The sequence below is a fragment of the Leptosomus discolor genome, unplaced genomic scaffold (assembly GCF_034619465.1).
Source record: "Leptosomus discolor isolate bLepDis1 unplaced genomic scaffold, bLepDis1.hap2 HAP2_SCAFFOLD_78, whole genome shotgun sequence".
Lineage (NCBI taxonomy): Eukaryota > Metazoa > Chordata > Aves > Leptosomiformes > Leptosomidae > Leptosomus > Leptosomus discolor.
In genome coordinates this window covers 239,158-254,859 of record NW_028237739.1, presented here as the reverse complement: position 1 = coordinate 254,859, position 15,702 = coordinate 239,158, and the positions used below count along the sequence as shown (strand labels likewise).

The 15,702-nt window shown below is 50.0% G+C and overlaps 1 pseudogene; it reads left to right on the top strand.

Annotated features, from left to right (window-relative positions):
• LOC147413144 (axonemal central pair apparatus protein HYDIN-like) overlaps positions 1–15,702 on the top strand; it is a 63,250-nt pseudogene continuing 47,548 nt past the window's right edge.

Sequence of the window (15,702 nt, the reverse complement as noted above, 5' to 3'; positions counted from 1 at the left end):
ATGGCCAGCAGGGACACCAGGGCGATCCGCTGTCCCTGTAAGACAACACGGCTGACCTCAGCTTGGAAACTGGGCTTCAGGGTTAGAAGTCAGGGATTATCTACCGGCACCAATACGGTGGATTTCCCACTCCCATCCAGGGCTTCCCAGGCAAATATGCCTCTGGGTTTCGCCAGGGTCATGGGCACAATGCCGAGGGAGGGCAGCCTCACCATTACAGGTTGGCCCACGTATGTCCACAGTGTCCCTTTTATCATCTGGTACAGGGGCGATGCCCATTAATGGTCCCATAGGACAAAACGCTCAAATTTTGGGGTTTCCATGACGCCCCCAGCGGTTCTTGTCAATAAAGACCGCCTGTGGTGGCTGTACATCCCAGTTACGGTGTCAGACATCGGCACATCTTTCAATCAAACCACGGGTTCATTCGACTGCATGGTCAGCCTGAGTATGAGACCGTGGATGAACACCCACCTGATGCCCTCCCCTCGAGCCCAGTGCTGCACCGCTGTGGCCATAAAGTGTGGCCCATTGTCACTTCGGATGCACTCAGGAGTGGGTAAAATACTAAACCACTTTCTCTGTGCTTGCCCTGCCTGGTCTCCAGAGGCAGTTCTAACAGCTGTAGCCACGGTCAGTCCACATACCACCTCCACTGCTACCAAGAGAGATCCCTTTCCATGCGATGGCTGCAAAGGACCAGTACAACCACCTCTTCTCTTACGGAAATCATAAAAACCAGGTCCTTACCACCCAAAGCGGCCACCCACCAACAGGCGGCCGCCTGTATTGCTGTTACCACTGAGGGTACCCTCGGGATGGAGCTGTCAGGGACGGGCTATTACCGGTCAGTTTGCTATAACCGTTAATTTAACACCACCATCCATCAGGCTTACGGACTGGCCAGACTGGAGCGTTACGGGGTGAATGGGTGCAGCTTATGGTCTGTCTCTTCTCCAGGTCGCCAGTCCCTTCGGTGATGCCCTGCTTGGCTGCGGCTGGCAGCGGGCCCTGAGCCCTGCCGGGCACGTTCGATTGCGGCAGTGCAGGAGCGAGCTGCAGGGGCCTGATCCACCCCCAGCTCCCGAAACCCCAATGCTGAGAAAAAATGTAGATTAAAAGGAGAGATGTTAATGCCATGTGCGGAGGAAAAGGAGAAAAAGGAAAAGAAACATCTGCCTGGATGTTGGGGGGTGACGAACAAGAGGATGGGCAGTTGCGAGTCCCTTCTTCCCCTCCCCCGTGTGACCCCGGTCCAAAGGGGAAGAGAGGCAGGAAAACCCAGACAGAGCAGAAAGGACAGAGAAGAAATGGGGAGTTCGGGGCTGTTTCAAGGGGCACTAGAGGGCACTCAGCACACACACACCCCCCCCCACAGGTGCCGCTGAGCCAGGCTGCCGGGGTGGATGCTGTGGCATCTTTGTTTCTCCCATCCCTGCACCCCCAAAATCTGGTTATATTCCCACCTGCACCCCCAAGTCCAGTTAAATCCCCCACCCTGCACCCCTAAATATGGTTAACTCCACAACTTGCACCCCAAACCAGGGTGTATCTCTCATCCTGCACCCCCACATCCATGGGTGCCTTGGTGCTGGGGGACCACCCAGGCAGGGTGAGACACAAAAGATGACGCGGAGGCCACGGCCTCGCAGGACGCAGCGTTTATTGTTGGCAGGGGAAACTGAGGCACGGGGACGCGGACAGACCTGTGTCCCACCCCCTGCCACCCCAGCCCGGGGGATGCACCCGTGCCTCAGCAGGCAGGGCCACTGCCCCCTCGGGTTAAATAGCTTAAAAAACAACCAACCAAACCAAAACAAGCCCAAACAAAGAAAAAAAAAAAAAAGGGAGATTTTAAGGGAAATAAAAGGGTGAGAAGCCCCAGAGCTCAGTGGGGACCAAGGCCGGGGCTCCCAGGAGCCTTGCAGGGGAAACTGAGGCACGCGGCGGTGTCACGGCCAGCACCCCAAGGGATGCGGTACCACACCTTCCCTGAAAGCCTGTTTAGTGTTAAACTGGGAAGACCGGAGGCTGCTGGCTGGACCTCCTCAGAACTAGCCCTTGGGGTGGGGTCTGCCCCACGGTCAAGGGGAAACTGAGGCACGGGGTGGGAGGAAAAGTCAGTCCCTCATCCCTGCAAATGGGATCCTACTTTGCTGTCAGCAGGGGAAACTGAGGCACGGACTCATCCTCCACCTCTCCAAGGTGCCCCAAACCAGCTCCCAACTGGAGAAACTGAGGCACGGACCCACTGGTGCTCCCCCCCCAAAACCCCAGCCCGGCTCAGCAGGGGAAACCAAGTCACGGATCCACCTCCCCCTCACCTCCCCGCCCCCTCCCCCAACAACTCCAGCAGCCCCACTTCTCCCAGTCGCGCCTTGGAGTGCTCCCCCCAGCCCCGGCTGGTTTTGGGGCTCGGGTGGGGGTGAACCCTCGCCGCGGAGGGCCGGGCCGGCGGCTGCCGCTCGCCGTAACGCCCCCGCCCGCCCCCCGAACACCCCCGGCCCGGCCGCGTTGGGCGGGGGCAGGTTCGGGCCGCGGAGGCGAGCGGAGAAGCGGGGCGGGGGCCGCAGAAGGGGCGGTGCCGGCGGCGGGGGCGGTGGTCGCGGCAGAGGGTCTGGGCAGGGCGGGGCAGGGCCCGCACCGGGCGCTCGGGGGCGGCTTCTTCGCCCCGCGACGGCCCGCGGCCACCTCCGCGCGTGCCAGGCGCCGCCGGAGGGCACCGGCGGGACCGGGGGGGGGCGGGGGGGCTGGTGGTCGCCCCCCCGGGCGCGGTTTCTCCTCCCTCACGAGCGGGGGGCAAGTGCCAAACGGGCTACTGAGCCCTGCGATCAGGCTTTTGCAGCCGAGGCCGGTTGGTGGGGGGTTGGCCGCGCTGGGATGACCTGATCTCCGCCACACTTTGGCAACCCCTGGCCGCTGCCGGGGCTTTTCAGGGCAGGGCCACGAGCCACAGCGGGGGATCGGTGAAACCCCCCACTCGATCGCTCTTCCCTTCCGACCAAAGCTCCGGTCATGCCGCCGTGTGGGGGGCTGCTCCAGGCGCAGTGATTTGCCACAGGAGAGTAAAATCATTTTGGACGTTGATACAACGGGGAGGAGTCGGTGCAGCTCGGCAGTCAGGAGCGCTGACCAGGATGATGCTGGACTCCCAGTTCATGGGGAGCGTGTGAGCAACCACGCTCAGCTCAGTGTGGGCACTTGCATCATTTAAAGGTCAGGCTCGCTGAAACACTTCCCTGAACCGAAGCCGCACTGGGTTGTGCCCTAAAAACCCCCGGGACCGCCCAGCTGCACCAACCCCAGGCGTCTCCACCGGCGCGCCGTTCCTTGCAGGCTGGCCCGCTCCTGCCAGCGCAAGCCCCGATCCCTGCTGGCTCCTCGGGACGAGGCGGGTCACCCCGCTGCCGCCAGCAGCACCTGCCCCAGCAGCGGGGCCGTGTGCCCAAACCTGGTGTTTCCCCGGCCATGGAAGTGCAGCTGGAGTGAGGGCCGAGGGCCAGCGGGAACTGCCAGCGCCCACGACACCCCTCTCGTCCGAAGGTCTTTGCTGGGGCAGTGCTGAGGGACAGGCTCTACTTAGACCATGCACAAGGTGTATTTATTTTTAATCAACTTCCTTGCTGACAGGTGCACACTTCAGTGAGAAAAGATCATTAAACAGCTTTCTGTACCACAGAAGTCTAACCATGCAAAAGAAAGATTATTCTGTTTTTCCCGGAAGAAAACATAAACTCCGAAAACAAGTCTCAGCACTGAAAGCAAATTATTAATTTAATAGCACTGTAAAACCAGATCACAAAACCACACATGCAAGACATACGATTAGGATGTCTAACTTGGAGCCTCTTTCCCTTGAGAATCAAGACAAAACCGATTTCACAAGAACGGATGGGTTATTTCTGTTACAGCAGCAGTATTTGGACAAGGCAGGTGTTACCATTCTTACAGCTACAAAAGCAGGGCCCTTCAGGCTTGACAGCTCCCCACTACTGTTAAGGCCAGAGGACAAGTTCATAGAAACCTCTAAATTGGGCATTACAAGAATTAAAAACCCTCAGATGTGTGATTTTCCCCCTATGCCTATGCAGAAGAATCAAAGCCCAGACAACGACCATCAGAAACAGCAACCACATTAAACAAGACTTCGTGAGGAATTTGTGAAGTAAAATTTTTCATCTTTTTTTTTTTTTTCTTTTTTCTTTTGGCAGTATACAAAGAGCCAAACCAAACCAAACCCCAACAGACTTATTTTGAGACCTGACTCTAAGATCTTAAAGTAAAATCAATTATTTTTTCCATTCTCTTTTTTTTTCTTCTTTATTTTAATTTTGCAAGCAAAGGCCTGTAACGTTACACGAACAATCCCTTTTCGATGTGACATCACGTGGCTATGTACTTCCCAGACTAATGCTCAGGAGCAACCACAGCTCAAACACCACCCCGGGGTTTTGTTGGGTTGGTTTGTTTTCAAAAACATTTTATATTCCTCTCCGGTAAGAAAACAACAACAACTTGCCTGGGGTCCTGTGATCAAAACCCCCAAAATTCTGCCAGTGACACAGGGCTCGGAGCCAGGTATTCATCTGATGGCTGTTCCTGTCTCTTCCCTCGTCACTCCCTGCAACTGGAAGGAAAGGAGAACACTACTTGTGTTCCTGATCCCTTCACCACTCCTCCCAAGACCCTGAAGTCTCTCTTGATTGCCCTTCGACTTCTGGTTACAACTTCATCGCTGCCTACCTGGAAAATCAATCCCGGATAATGTACAGGGTACTAACGGATAGGCACACCCTATGCCATCCCCCCCCCAAAATACTTAATAGTCACACGAATTGGTGGGGTGAATTTCTGTTAGGCCATGGTGCTGAATTTAAAGCAATCACTTAGACGTAAAATACAACTGTAACATGCAGAAAATGTTCACCTCACTCTACAATGTTCCAGTAATTTAACCTTTGAAGGACAAGGAAGAGATAAATCACCATTGTTCCACCAAGTGAAAATCCAATGACCTATTTTCTGATGATACAAGGTAAGCACCAGACTGCAGTACTGTAATTCTTAAAGTTATCTTTTCAGGGAAATGGTCAGTATTTCTCCGCCCTCACTGAAGAGGGTATTTCAAGCAAGAGTTCATGCAGACAGCTGCAGTGCACAACCATCTGCATCAACAACTCAGCAGCCTTTTGCCACCTTACCCACTGTTTTCTATCACCTAAAACTCTTAGCTGTCCCGCCCTTTTCACCAGCAGGGCGGGACTGCAACATTTCCTGACTGCAACAGATCCAAGATGTTCACAAAACGTACCTCCTCAGGGGACACCACATGGGTGACTCTGACAGGAAAGGGATCTCCTGGACCAGGTAGCGGTGGCAACAGGTACGAAGGCAAACCAGGAACGTCTTCTTCGAGTAGCTCCTAGACCAAGAGAGGTTTTGGTCAGGCATCATGTTTAGTAACAAAATGGAAACTAGCTTTGGGATGATTCCTGGCACAAAGGAGTTATCTGAGAATGTAACCAGCATGTCCTTGATGAAAAAGATATTAATCAACATTTCCAACAAAAACTTAAGCTAAAAGATAACAGAAGAGAACTAGTTAATTAACACTTTTAAAATAGAAAGCATCTATCTTTGAAATGGTCCTAACACACTGACTTGCTAACTTGGCTGCTGTTAATTCAAAAGTGCACTGAATATGGCATTCCCTTTAAAGAGAGAAAATATTTAGAAAGAAAAACGAAGATAACAGCAATTTATTGGCACGGATTAACCCGAATGCCGTGCCCAAGGCTACTGCAGTTTGCCAGAGCAAGCTATCCCTTACGAGAAAGGCAAAGGATAATTTGACTCCTTAGCCGCCAGCATCATCCCACGTTCAAAACAGATCACAGACTTTGCAGGGTACAGATACCCATTGTCTGGGCAGCACAGCACGCTCCGGTCTGTCGTCTTCTAGACCCTCATATTGTACAGGTTCAGCTCTACGTGCCGTGCGCTCACTTGGCTCAGGACAAAATCAACCTTGGCACATTCCATTATGCCTTTAAAGTAAGGATGGATAGCACATAGCTCAGCTGGACCATAGCTCCGGGGTACAGCTCCTGTCCTCTCTCGTACTTTAATGTCATACGTAACAAAAGGCACAATTTCTCTGAAATAATTTTATTTTTTACACATCTACTTGAACAGTTTTCATTCTGCCCAAAACAAAAAGTGGAAGCAATCAGATACCGATAACTGCAAAATAAAACAGCTTAAAAAACCCAACAAACCCATCTTGATAAATACCGGTAAAGAAAGGACATCTAACTAGATCACAGACACACACAAAGTGCCAGATTTCTGCCAAACCACCAGGAATATTGTGACGGGCCACCTGACTGCACCTGGCTCTGAAGATTCCTCTGAAATTCCTGCTTGTTCCCAACAGAGCACTGCACATCGCCCAGCCGGGCACCTTGGTCACCTCTCGTGCGCGTCTTTGAAAGAAAAACTGCCCTCGCAGCTCTGCTGTTGTGTTACCAGCCCTTCCTCGCTGCCAGCAGGGTGCTTACTGCCAGATCTGCCACACCGGGGCGTGGACAGCCCAGTTGCAAACACTGACCCTAAAAAGGTGTCCTGCCAAGACCGCTCAAGGAGCTACCCGTTTCAAACGGCTGTCCCTCTGCCTTTCCGCCTTTGTGCCTGTTCTTGAAACACCTGAAAAGGCCTCACATTCCTTAATGCATCTTTGAAGCCACAGCCAAACCCCTGAATGTTTAATAGATAATTCACACATCACCTAACACTGCACACTTAATAAGGCAACACAGGAGCGCTTTTCAGCACGAGGAATTCAATCCAAAGAAAGCAAAGGGCAGGCTGCAGGGCAGCGTGTCACCTCGTACCTCCTTCACCACACGCAAAGCTTTGGCCTTGAGCAGCCTACATGAGCCCAGCCAGTAGGCTGAGGCATTAAGGACGTCTTTAGGGTGAGGAAGATCGAAGTGACAGTCCGGCAAGTCTCAGATTCTGTACTTCCCCGACACGGACAGGGTACCGTAGACTTCCCTCTCCTGTTGACAAAAGGGAAGCAGAAAGGGCTTTCTACCCAGGTGTTTGCAGAACGCCTTTCCACTGGACTTGTTGCGAACATCAGCCACAGAACAGGTCTTCTTGGTGTCACAGATGGCGGGACCCACGACCCACACAGCTGGCCTTCAGCATACGGCCACAGTCACGTGACAGCCCCATCCTTCATCCAGGCCTGGCCTGATAAATTTCTAACAAGGAAACAACAGCTCAGGGGATCGGGCAGGTCTTTCAGTCGTACAGATCACCGGTTCCAGAGGGAATTAACTGCCTGTGTAAAAGTGGGGAACAGGGACAGGAGGAATAAGCCTTCCTGCAAGCCGCAGGGCCCAACCACCTCACAGTCCCAGGGCTGGGATCTGCAACGCTGCCGGCAGTGCTGCAACACCAACTGCAGCATCTGCTCTCCTACCATGGAAGCCCATGTGGAATCAGAGGAGAAGGAACCAGCCCTTCGCACGCTGCTGCTTCTGCCTAAAGGGTTCTCCCTCTGCCTGAGGAGACGCTGGTCCCTCCTAGAACGGCTGGTGGCTGAACAGCTCCTGGTGAGGCTGGAAGCGCTCAGACGACTACAAGTCAGTCCCATCACAAACGGCTGTGCGTCAAGTCTGTTCAGCACGGCCTTGGCTGTCATTCAGAAGGCAGGGGCTCACTGAATGAACGTGCCCAGGGTGTCAACAGCAGTTTGAAGCGCAGCTCTCCTCCGACCCGAGCTGACGGACTGTTCCAAAAGCCAGCATTGCCATTTCCAGGGGCAGATTACAAGGGACCAGGCTGGCCAAGGGCTCGCTCAGATCATGAGCTTAAAACCTGCAGACCTCAAGTACCTCCCTACGGAGGGGCTGACAGGCAGCGCGGTTAAATACAAAAACAGGCCGTAGGAGGAACTGGGGACTTATTTTGGCTCAGATGCTTGGAAAGGGTTTGTCGTCAACTGCTGTAGAAAAAGTAATTCTAGAAATGACGGTTAGTTAAACCTCAGCTCAGAACAAAGAGATTAAAAACTCGTCTGTCAAATGAAGCAAGGTCACAGTCCCCCAGGCCTGAATCTAGGAGCACAAGGCAGCACCTGTACCTACGCGTATGCACACGAAGACACGTTCACGTGCACACGTTCACCCAGAACGAGACGAGACTCACTGCCGTGAGCTCACCACGCCCGGGGTTCTGGGGTGCTCTCCAACACCCTACTGCCTGCCAGGGAATCTCCTGGCTAATGACTAAGCTGGGATGGTGCTACGGTAACAAAGACCAGCTCCTGAACTCGCCTGTCAGCTCAGCAGAAGCGCATCTCGCAGACAGGAACACACTCTGAAGCAAGACACCGGTGTAGCGGGCTCTGCATAAGCAGCTCATTACCACTGTTAACAGCACGACAACACTCCCAGAACAGACCACAGTCCTTACCAGGTTACCTACCCGAAAACACGCATGTGAAGCAAGGAAGTAAAGTTACTATAAAATAATAACATGGGTAATGGCTGTACTTTACATAGTAACGGTATCCTTCAGCCAACGCAGCGTAGCAGCTGGCTTGTGAGGATGGAGGGCTGCTGAGCCTCTCTGCAGCTAAACCCAGAGCTGATCGCGGCTGAACATTCTCAGAGCTGCAGGCTTCCCCCTTCTGCTGTTCCCGAGGCTCGGCTCCCGGAACCAGCTCGAGCTCTGGACGCCTTGCCCTTTTCTGGTCCACAAATGAACACCTCCAACACTCATTTTCTTACACAGTCTTCTGAACCGCTTATTTCTGGATCGGGTCTGCTTAATGCTACATGCCTTGCGGAGAGCATTCCGGGCTTTCCGAACGCTCCTTGCTTACAACCGCCTTACGCAGCTTGGTGGCTGTTTTCCAAATTTCATTTTTGTTCTAAGGGTACAATCCCATTTCAAGACAGTTTGCAGAAAGTCGCGTGTCACGTGCTGACTTTACCAAAACGCAACAAGAGACTGATTCACCATTGGGGTTTCACCGTTACTCAGTTCTAACGCACGCTGAGAGATTCTTCTAACTGCATCACTGCCATGCACGCCACGATTACATCAGCAGTGACAGCAGCGTCCTCTGAAGGGGAAAACGATCCTCTGAAGCAGAGACGAGCAACTGAGCAGTCTTTTTAATGTCAGAGGGACAGCAGCAAGAGACACACCTACACACACAAAAAAGCTCACCAGCTTTGTTATGTCCTGACCCTCTTCAGCAACACAGAACTTCTGACGTGCCATGAAGGAAGAAAGCGACGTTCCACCAAAACACAGGCTGACGGACAATTTGCCCCACGGGTTATCTGGTAATTCCTACTTACACAGGACAAAATAAGATTAGAACAGGCACAGTGTGACTGAGGTTTTAGAAACAGCGACCCGGAAGTTCCAACCTGTCAGTCCTACGCGCGCCCCACTCATTCGCCAACAGGACGAAACCCCCAAGGATGGTCGTTAACGTCAGGTAACGACACAAATGGGAACGTGCCCGTCCCTGGAACGGCAGCCCCTACCACTCGGTCCAACACCGAAACACCATCCCACGTTCGCTCACTCAGCGATAAACCCTTCTCTTCCACAATATACCATTAGAAATTAAATTATCTGAAATTGCAGGTTTTCAGACAATACAGATTATCTGTTTCCCTGTAGTGTCATACATTAATTTAAGCATGTCCATACTCGATTACGCCCAATTTTAATAACTTAAAATTGAATTGACAAGAATTTATGCTGTTGGTAGGTAGGTTGCTTGTCAGAACGACAACACAGAATACAAACAGCACCAAAAAGCATTTTTGACCTCTAAAGGACGCGTTTCGGGCCTGAAAATTATAACAAAGGTAAAGTCACGGGAGAAAACTTTAGTTTGGGATTTTGATCTTTCTACGCAACACATTTACTGCTGTACTCCTTCACCTATTATTCCTGATGCAAGTTAAAAGGAAATTAAAGCAAGATAACAGAAAGTAAGCCTCATTCCACACCCGTGAATACATTAAGCTACCTGAACATGGATTTCAACCTCCTCCTGTGTAAGTAGTTCTTGAAGGCAATCCACTGCACCTTGCTGACAAAAACTGCCGATCTGTTGGGTGAAAGCAAGAAAATCGCCACACGTTAAGACGCTGACACTAAGCCCCACACCATCCTCAACACAGGGGCATGAAAATAGGCGACTATCATTGAAAAACTTGGTTGAAAACACCCATCACTGGTTTGAGTTGTCTACAACAGTTTAAACGTTACCTGCTCTTTGGGACACTAAAACTTTCCGTGTGACAAAGCCCACCAGCCAGTTCAGACGCTGAAGTGGCTTAGAAAGAGACGCTGCTTGCCAAGGCTGACCTTTACCCCAGGCATAACAAGGTCTGGGCGCACAATCACCCAAAGCAGAACCCAAAGACACAGAATTACACTCGGAGATAACAGACAACAGGAAACACAGGACACTTTAAAGACTTCTGTGTTTCCCTGCAATATCTGTCTGCGTCCCAACCCGCAGGCCGATAAGCCTGTCTGTCTGAATCTATCCGTTGAACTGCTCCCAGCAATAAAAAGGTTTTCTTTAAGAACAAGTTCAAAAGTGACCCAGTCGTTTCAGTAATTCACTTTACTAAATGCACCATTCAAATGGGACTAAGGTGTGATGACACCCGAGAACGTTGTTCACATACCAATTACCGACTAACAAAACCCCTAAACCACTCACTCCCATGAGCTGAGCAGCGGTAACAGAGGGTTTCCCTCACAGCTACCTGCAGAATGACAGAAACGCTTTTGCAGGACTTGAAGACTGACAATTTTCTGGCTATTCTGCAATAAGAAATCCAGGCCCCCCTTCTTCTCGCTGCTACTGCAAAACAAACTACCACTCCTGAGTATCATCCTGCCAACTACCGCAGCGTCCCCTCTCACAAAGATTTCATTCCAAGGACAGCTGCTTCTGAAGCACGGTCACTTCATAAAGTAATCCAGCAGCTCCTGGTAAAAGCCTGCCTTGCTGAAACCATCCTCCAGCTGTTCTCCCCATCCTCGCAGGCAAGAAAACACGCCAGCAACTAGCCTCAACCTTGGTGGGACTCAACAGCGTACCAGTTGGAGTAACTACCAGCTAAAACCTCTTCCAAGTCACCGTTGCTCACCGGTACTGTCTTGTGGAGCTCACAGGGTATGCAAAACGCAGGAACACCAGCATACAGCGCGGCTGGATACAGAAGACACAGAATAACCCTCTCCATGTAACCATGGTCTATGTACTGTACCTATAGGAAAAGAAAAGCTTTCCTGAAATAATTCAGTCAAGTTTACTCAGAGAACGCGTTCATTGACAGCATTCACTTCTCTGGGGGAAAAAACAACAGTCTGCTGAGAGCAGGTGATGTGATGAGGTGGAAATGAAGGAAAGGATTAAAAAACCGCTATGGCAGGTCAGAAGTTCACTTTCCAAACTTGTCTTGCAAGAGACCCCACGTGTTGTGCAATAACCCACAGCAGTTTAGAAGTGAAAGACATGAAGAATGCGTGAACCAGGCTGGAGTCAGACTTGCAAATCTACGTTGAAAGAGCGCAAGCAGACTCAAGAGTTTAGGTAGGATTAACTGCTCATTCGAAAAAGGAGCTCTGTACCTGTGCAGCAGAAAGCATTCAAAACACACAGCCAGCCCCGACTCTCTGGGTGGGGGGAAGCTAAACCCAAGTATTTTCAAAGCGTTCCACACATGGTAACACCAACAGCAAAAGAAGAAAAAACCTGCAAGGGATTACTTACAGGGGATCAAGGGGAGCTTTTTACTTAAGAACATTTATCATCACCAGGAAAACTACGGGAAAGATTGTGACAACTGAGATAGGTACGTAGAATTCATCTTTAACAGAAACGTTAACATCCGGACAGTTACCACACTTTTAAGCAGAATGAGCATCTGGAAAGTCAGGTCAGCTGAATGAAAAAAAGGTGTGATCATAAACTGACGGTAGACGACTGGATTATTTGCCTTTTTTTTTTTTTTTTAACATACACGTGCACCTGTTCATACGCACATGCCCCCTCCCCCCATATAATCAAACTTACCTGGAGACAGGCACTGCTGAGTCCTACAACTCTACCTCGATACCACATGGCATCTGGTCCTCTTACAACACAAGCTTCTCCCTTTGCCCAGCAGTAGGGTTGCAGAAGACCAAGGCACTGGAAGTTACTTTGTATGTCAGTCATCAATTGGTTTAGTGCCGTTTCTGGGGGTGGGGGGAGGAATAAAAAAAATCAATTTAAAACAGTCTATAACATAGTAGTGCAAATGATTTCAGTCACCAAACCCCAGCAGATTCAGGTGAAGACCTGTATAAACAGAAACCACACGTGCTGCTCCAAAGAATATTTTCCAACACTGATACAATCTGTATGTTCGACGTCCAGCATATGCAAACACGCTACTGCTCAAAACAAAAAGCAAACTGCATTTCCAATTGGGAAGCCATTAGTATTTCTGGACTCTCATCTCAGAGAAGGAGAGTCTGTAAATTTTGCAATCAACACCTTGACAGCACTAGTACAAGAGCCTCTCCATGAGCAATGCAACAGATTGCCAGAGACAGCAGCAGAACACCATGAACCACCACCAAACACACGTCCAGACGACCCTCTGGAAACCGGGAAACTGGGTACTGAGCTCACGCGGAAAGGGGAAAGTCCAGCAGTAGCTGAGAACCAGGCTAACTCCCAAGCATCTTTAGGCCTGCACCTTTCTCAACAGCGGCAAAACGTACCACCAGCTCCGTGTTCCAAAGCCAAGCACTCGTGGCTGCACCCCAGACTGCCCAGAGAAACATTGTCAAACACATTTGACATTTTTGTCTGCTGCCTGAGCAGCAGTTGCTGATCCTGGGAAGGGAATGCCAGGCCTGTGAGGTCATTGTGCCCCGGACAGAGCAAGGACGAGAGCTGAGCAACTTGTTCATCTGGCAGAAAACAGCAAAAGGATAAGAGATGCTGGTATCTGCTTCTCCCTTCTAGAAACCTTGTGGGGGGAGATAACAGCCAAAGGAGGGAGCCTTGCCAGAGGCAAGAGGGCTCTGTTTGTCTCACGAGTGCTGTGCTGTTCTCCGGTGCCAGGGACGAGCCTGAGAACCGTAATCAAGAAGGATCGATCAGCATCGATGGAGCCAAGAAGAGGTGGAGATACAGAGGAGGAGCAAGGGCTGCTGCTGGGCATAAAAAAGGGCTCCTCAGCACCCGAACTTTGGAAGCTCCCCCCACCAAGGGTCATGACGATCGTTAGGACCGGCAGGATGCTGCCTGGACCTGGGACCAAAGGGACGCCTTGGACCCGTGGTGGTAGCTATCCATCTCTGTCCTCTTTTCACTTTACTTTCTCCTTTCCTTTCACCCTCTTTCCCTATCGCACACTACTTTATGGGCAAACAATAAAGTATGCTGGTGACTGGCTAATTATTTGAAAGAGCTCCAGGCCATATTTATTGCTTCCTTACCAAGCAGCCAGCAGACACCTCCTATAAAACGAGAACAACAGAAAGCAGGTCAGGGAGTTTCATCTCCCGAACCAGGACTCTTTGTCTGGGAAGACATTCTGCTCTACAGGCAGACGAAGAATGAAGTGTTACACACAGATAATTACTGTTTGATCCCCAAACTGCACAAGTAAAACACAGTTGAATTATTGATGAAATGAGCCTTCAGGGTACATGAAAGCATAAAGCGTAAATATTGCCTGAACTGCCAGAAGTTCAGCTGTCTGAGAAATACCAAAAAACATGGGGAAATGGGAGACTGAACCCCCCCCCCCTTCTGTCTGCTCGTAATGCAGCAAAAGAGAAACCACAAGATCAAGTTGAAGTTCAGCTGCTCGGCCAACAGGAAGGGAAAGTGTCTGTCACAGAGCCCTGATAGCGTCGCCTTGACAAAAGCTACTCCACTGGGTGACACTGGGGTATCATCTCTAATCTGGTACAGTCAGTCAGGAAGGGCTCTGAGAGATGCACGGCCAGATTGGAATGCATCCTGTCTGATAGAGAGGAAAATGAAATATGAAGACAACTCATTCATTTACAGCCCGAGCAAGGAAACCCACCAACTCACATTAAATGCTGGTAACACTACCAAGGATACAGTCACAATTATAATCTCAGCCATAAACAAACATACTCTCATTCAAAATTTCTTAGCTACGTACAATTACAAATAACACGTTATAATGACCCATGAGATTTCCAATCAACAGAATCGCTGTTAAGCTCCATCAGAGAGGCCACACAGAGTAACTCATTGTATCTTTCCATTTTGCATAGTTAAGACCAGAATGAACTACAACTGTTAAAAGAGAACAACAATCATTTATTAACATACAGCCGAATAATACCAGTCCAGTTTGGAAAACAGGGAGTACATTTATGTGACATTCTAAGTTATTCTGAAGCAACAGGGAAAACCGGCCTCACCACAAGAATGGGACAGCTGTACACACATGGACATACAGAGCTGATTTTTTTTTTTAACAGAACAGAGTCTAATTCTGTGTTTAATTAAAAATACCTATTGATGTGCATAGGTATATGTGTGTGCATGCACACACCCACAGGGCAGATTTTTATCATCTCTATTGTGTAGCAGAAAATGGTGCTATTCACACCTGCCCCTGGTTTCCAATGACACCCAAGGGTTCTCAGTACCTCTGAAAAGATGCTAAAGTCTGCAGGGAATTCAAGTTTGTGAGAAAAGATGAACCACTTACTTCCCTAAGCTTTCAACCTGTCCCAGGCAGGCTGAAAACCAGTAGCTGTGCGCTATCCCAGCGGAAGGCTCTAACGGCTGGAAGGCTCACACGAGAACAGCACTGCCGCAGGAGCGGGATTCTGGCTCCGGTACTGAGGGAGCACGTTGCAGGGCTTTCCCTTGAGCTCGCTGCTGGATGCTGGGTGTCCCAGGAACACAATTCGTTGGCTTTGCAATACGCAGCACCAGGGACTCCACACGATACTGCACAACAGGTTGGATACAGTCACTGTAATTTCAGAAATGCAGAGTAAACACGGCTGTATCCAACTGTGCGAGTACACACTCACATTTCCTGAATTTAAAGTACGGACAACCAGTTTTCCAAAAAAAACAGCCACGCTCTCACTTTTAAGGTACATTTTCTATCACATACAGTGGAATTTTTCCATGTGTTTCCTCATCATTTAGCCCTAATAACTGAAAATCAAGTACTTCTAATTTTTACCTATGGAAAAATAAACACCCAACAGGCTGCAACAACATGTGCGGATGGCCATGCTGCAGTCAGGGAACAAGCGTTTACTAAACTGTAGTTTTGTTGGACTTGCAGAACACTGAAGAAAACACAGTATAACATGCAGCTGGTGAGCATTTTCCCAGTCATCATTCCAGGAAAGAGGCACTGCACTATTATTTCAACATCTGGGAAAACAGAGAAATGACACGGGAGCTGTGTCAACTGGTAATTGTGCCTCCAAGCTTTTAACCATGAGGAGTAACTAGAACGTGCTTTGCAGCAAGAGAACTAAGGGAAGAATCCAAGTTAGCCCAGTTCAAAAGTCTGCTGCTTTGCTCTGGGTATCGTGCTTTCTGCCTGAGGATGCCACAAGTAGTACAGGAAGCATAAA